This window comes from Cnephaeus nilssonii (genome assembly GCF_951640355.1).
Source record: "Cnephaeus nilssonii genome assembly, chromosome: 3".
NCBI lineage: Eukaryota > Metazoa > Chordata > Mammalia > Chiroptera > Vespertilionidae > Cnephaeus > Cnephaeus nilssonii.
This window is the reverse complement of record NC_137074.1, coordinates 16,479,099-16,484,881: the sequence shown is the minus strand read 5'-3', so window position 1 is coordinate 16,484,881 and position 5,783 is coordinate 16,479,099.

Here is a 5,783-nt window from a genome sequence, read left to right as displayed (position 1 = left end):
GATCATCAAGTTCTGTTCCACTTGTTACAAATGATAAAAGTGAGGCTGAGAGAGGTGAAACAGCGCTCGGTAGTGAAGGGGAGAGTTAGAACTCAACTTCCCAAATGTCAGTTTAGCAATCGCCTTGCTCATCATAACTTCCTCTTCTGCCTTCATCACTTGCAATTCAGTGGCCACTTTCCCCTCGAAGGGCCCTTCTCGTTTCACATCGCCCTTTCCTCGCTTTGAAGATTCATACCCGAAACTCTGTTCAGCTCTGCCTTGGCTTCCTTCCATATTCTATATATTGACGAGCCTCTCTTAACCTCCTTTTATCTAGGTTAGACACTTCCCCACATCACTCTGCTAATCTGTAAGGGCTTGACCTTCAAAACAGTCTTAGTCCACTCATGCCTGTGGAGCCTGAGAGGATGGATAAAAATACTTGCTTGAAATTATTGCCTATGTTAAAGCTACAGAATTCATTTTTCCCCATACAGTATTTTTTAAAAAAATGTCTTTATTGTTTTTTTTTTTCTTTTTAGAGAGAGAGAAGAAGGGAGAGGGAGAAAGATATAGAAACATCAATGAGAGAGAAACATCATCACATCATCCATCAGCTGCCTCCTGCACGTCCCCTACTGGAGATCGAGCCCGCAACCCAGGCATGTGCACTGACTGGGAATCGCATCTGCGACCTCTTGGTGCATGGGTCGACGCTCAACCACTAGGACCCACACAGTATTTGCAGTAGCTTTACATGCTTCTCATTTTTCTGACACTTGACATTTCATCTTTTGGGTAAAAGGTGTTGCCAGTTTTCTTTTGGAGCCACAAATTTATCCAAGTTTCAGATTCTCATCTATTTTCAGTTGTGCTCTCAGTTGAGTTTTCTCCAATGGCGAAAATGGTCCTTCTCTGTATCTACTCACAGAAACAAAATCCGAATGCAAATTGAGAGCATCTCAACCAACAGTGAGTCATGGCCCTCAGCCTCCACCTCTTCTAAACAGTCCAGCAACCCTTCCTGTTGTAGCCAAGACATCTCTCATTTCTCAGGAAGCAGCTCTTCACCGCTTCCCTTGTGTCATCTCTTTCTTCTCACGCATACAAAATAGAAGCCGCCAGACAGGGACCTTCTCATGTTACTCTACAATGACGCTCCCTCAAGTATATTCACCTGCAGTTTATTTTTTTAATTTTATTTTATTGTTTGAAGTATTACAAATAGTAGTACATATGTCTCCTTTTTTTCATCTGCAGTTTAACCGACCCTCGAATAGTGTCAAAGCCTGAGGTGATCCTAACCCTCTTGACAGATCATGCTAAGTGTGCTATTCTGTTCCATCTCTTCAGTACTTTACTCCTTTTATTTTTGCTACCTCTCCATCTTCAACCTTTCTACTAGGTCAGTCCTCTCAGCATTTATTCACTTTCAAGTACTTCCCAACTTAGAAAAAAAAAAAAGAACAACAACAACAACCTTGGACACATCCTCTCTGTCTTCAACTTCACTTTATGACCAAACTTCTTAGAGATCATGCCCCAAATCCAATATCTTACTTCCCCATCCACACTTTGAACCCATTGTGATCAGTTTTTGCTCCCAAAGGCCCATTAAAACTGTTCTCATTGAATTCCTGGTTGCTAAATCCAACGGACATTTTTCAATCCTTATTTATTGATCTGTTGGCAGAATCCTTTCCAGTTGACCAACAGTCTTGAAGGCTTTTAACTCTGACCCAAAGCCTACAGGGCTTGTTAGAGTTCCTGGCACAAAACAAGTCTCAATTTGATGAAATAATTTAAAATGGAAAACAGGTAGGAACCAAACGGTGAAGGCTTTTACCTCTGAGCTGTGAGGATCTTTACTCTCTAGGCAATAGTAATCTAGAAAGGCTTTGCGAAGGAAGTAGCATTGCCACATCTTTGGGGAAGTAAACTCTGGGGCAAGGAATGGTTTGGAGCAGTGGCACGAATGTGCGATTTACATCACCAGGGAATTTGTGAGATGAAAATTCTTGGGTCCCACCCCTGACTATTAATTCTGAAACTCTGGAGGTGTGGCCCACTGATGTATGTTCCATAAAAGTCAAAATCAGAGAACCACTGGTTTGGAGGAGAAATGAAGACAAAACAAATGAAAGTTAGCAAAAGCCTGAAATAGTCGTGAATGTGGGTCGAGAATGGCATATGTGGAGACAATGTGTAGTATTCAGTCACTGGATGAAGGCCTTAGGCATTTTATTGAGTAGCTACTGACTTTCCGTTTAGAGGCAGTCCTGAGGTTGCCTCAGAATTCTCTCATTCTCTCAGCAGATCCTTACTGGGCTGGGAGTCTTTTAATATTAATGCGGAGAACACAGGCCAAGCCCAGAGCTAAAGTTATGACCATCACTGTTTCTATTAGACCACCTCCTCCAAGATCCCGGTAGATACACACTGTGAGCCCTTTTAGTAATTAGTGGCGGACAGTGGGAAGCTCTCCAAAGTCACCCCCCCTGTGAACAATGAACACTTTTAACAGGAAAACTGACATTTGCCTACCCAACAGGTTTACTCTTTCCAGGATCTTCCGTTCAGTTTCAGCGGGCCCAACAGGCAGTCCAGGTGGTCCTGAGAGACAGTTTAGGTGTATGGTGGCTCTCAACAGTTCACTTTTAGAAACCAATTTTCTAAGATCTCAAAGTAGGAGGGCATTGGACATGGACATGGTCCAGTGGATGAAGTTAGGTGTGACGGAGTTTCAGTTGCAAGCTACAGAAAACAACTAGTTGACTTAGGATAAAAGGGAATTTATTTAATAGACAGAGAGCACCCAGGAGGCTTGGAACCTGGCAGGAACAAATGTGAATCAACTAGTAGGTTCATGGCCAGACTTTCACAGAGCAATGGCTACTCAATACCAGGAGCCCGCACTGTACATAGGATACCAGGTGTTGCCTCTATTGATAGTCAGACACAGCTGTTCTTAACATATCCTTTCCTACCCAGTTTCTTTGTGTCAATAGTCAAGGGAGGAGTACGGGGTACACCCCAAATTAAAGAGAAGCTGCGGTTGAAGTTTTTTGCTTCCAGAGGTGACAGTGGTCTGTGCCACTTGGGATGGGCCTCTGATGCAGAGAACCAAAAGCAAACAAGAAAACCCTACTGATGTAATTGCAAGTCATGTGGAGTTTTCAAGATAAAGGGATCTAAGACATTACCTAGTTCAGATCCCCAAAGTCAAACCTTTGAAAAACTTTTTATGAATAGAGTGCAAATATATAAATTATACTAGGGGCCCAGTGCATGAATTCGTGCACCTTGAAAGGAACTGGTGGGCTGCAGGCTGCGGTAGGCACAGGGGTGGGTCCTCCGCGCCCCTGCCCGGCCTCTCCCACGGTGGCCCCCTGTCTGCTGGCAGCCCCTGCTCCTGCCGCTGCTGCTCCCATGCGCTGATGGCTCGGAGCTATTGGGGCCGGCGCCAGCAGTGGGTGCGAGCGGGGCTGGCGCTGTCAGCGCGTGCGAGTGGCAGCTGCTGCCCCGATCACCCCTCAGGAATAGGGGAAGGTGGAGAAGCCCTCAGGGGCGATTGGGGCCGGCGCTGGGTACTGGCAGCAGGTGTGAGTGGGGCCGGCGCCGGCAGCAGGTGCAAGTGCCAGGTGGGACTGCGGCGTGTGGGAGCAAAGAATTTTCAGTAACCACCAGAGGCTTGCCCCAATGACAGCAACCCACGTCCGGCCTTGGTCTGGTGCCCCCGCTCACTTGCTCTACCATCCCACTGTGGCTGATGCCTGCCATGTTCTGTGCTCTGCCGCCTGCTGCGGATGCCCGCCATGTTCCATATGTGCCCCCTGGTGGTCAGTGCACGTCATAGCAACCGATTGTTAGACTGTTCCGCCGTTCAGTCTATTTGCATAGTATGGTTTTTTATATATAGACTAGAGGCCCGGTGCATGAAATTCGTGCATGCAGGGTCAGTGCACATCATAGCAACCGATTGTTAGACTGTTCCGCCGTTCAGACTATTTGCATAGTATGGTTTTTTATATATAGACTAGAGGCCCGGTGCACGAAATTCATGCATGCGGGGGGGAGGGGGGTCCCCTCAGCCCAGCCTGAACCCTCTCCAATCTGGGACCCCTCAGGGGATGTCCGAATGCCGATTTAGGCCCGATCCTAGCCTAAACTGGCAGTTGGACATCTCTCTCACAATCCAGGACCACTGGCTCCTAACTGCTCACCTGCCTGCCTGGTCGCCCCCTAACTGCCCCCCTGCCAGCCTGGTCGCCCCCTAACTGCCCCCCTGCCAGCCTGGTCGCCCCCTAACTGCCCCCCTGCCAGCCTGGTCGCCCCTTACTGCCTCCCCTGCCAGCCTGGTCACCCCCAACTGTCATCCCCCCCACCACCCACCGGCCTGGTCGCTCCACGCAGCCTGCTGCTCAGTCGTTTGGTCGCCCCTCACTGACCCCTCTGCCAGCCTGGTCGCCCCATGCAGCCTGTTCTGTTGTCTGTTCGGTTGCGACGGTTGCTTAGGCTTTTATATAGATAGATAAAAGGGTGTCTGCCTGCAGCTCCCCCTCAACACACAACTACTTTGTCTCTAAGACACCTGCAAAGGATTCAAGGCCTTACAATGACACTGAAAAGTGAGAGAGAGCAAATAATTTTAGAAATAGTTGGAGAATTCTCAAGAAGGCTTGGAAGCTGGGCAAGAGCAAAGGCAAGAAAGTAGTTGGCAGGCTTATATTTTACCAATTGTTTGCTTGGTTTAGCTGAGTCAATTCAGGCATAGAAAAGTGACAAATTTCACTTAAAAGTACTTAAAACTAAATAGAACAACTTCTTTTGTGGTTCCTTGGCCACCATTGTCTCTTCTGGAAAACAAAGCGGTGGGACTCAGGCAGTTAAAGCTTGTGAAGAGACTTCAAGGGCAGTGAAGATGCTCTTAGCGCCTCATTAAGTGTTTCAGTTCTCAAACATCCCTTATTTTGTCTTCTGCCTCTGATCTTTTGTACAATCTCTTTGTTTCCTAGTTTTAAATTTCAGTACCACAAAATTATTTACTTTAAAAATTATTCCTGGAAAAACGGTGATTTAATATTCAGATTCATAATGCTAATCATAAGGGACCTTGAATATTTTGTTACATTTACAAATTCCTTTAAAAACCAATTTAAAAAAATCGTAACAGCTTCATTCCTATTAGCCCCAAAGTGGAAACAACTCAAATGTCCAGTAACAAATTATAATATATCCAGACAATAATTACTATTCAGCAAAAAAGGGGAACACACTTCTGATTCTTGCATTAATATGAATTTCAATATATTCTATTGAGTGAAAAAGCCAGAGGCGAATGAGCACATACTGTATGATAGCATTTATGTAAAGTTCTAGAGCAGGCAGATGCAAATTACAGTGACAGAGATAAGAACAGTGGGTGGAAGGAATTGGGGAGTAAGGAGATGGAAAGGGATTGTCCTTTTATAGCAAGGACCATCAGGTGACGGTTATGCAGTTGTAATGCATTTGTTAAAACTCAAGTACGTTTAAAATCTGTGTACTTATTGTTATGTAAAGTACAATCCAATTAAAAAAGTTACATAGACATCCACTCAGTGACAAGAATTTATTACCTGTGTCTGGACTCTTGGGACAGAGGGAATGTTCATTTAAGTCTCAAAAAAAGATTCTCATAAGAAATTAAGATAAGAAACTTACGTGTAGAAATCTTTAGACTGCAAAACACCCCCCTCTCCACATACGTCAACCATTAAAAAAAATGTTCTCATAAAAATATTCACTGAAACAGATAACAA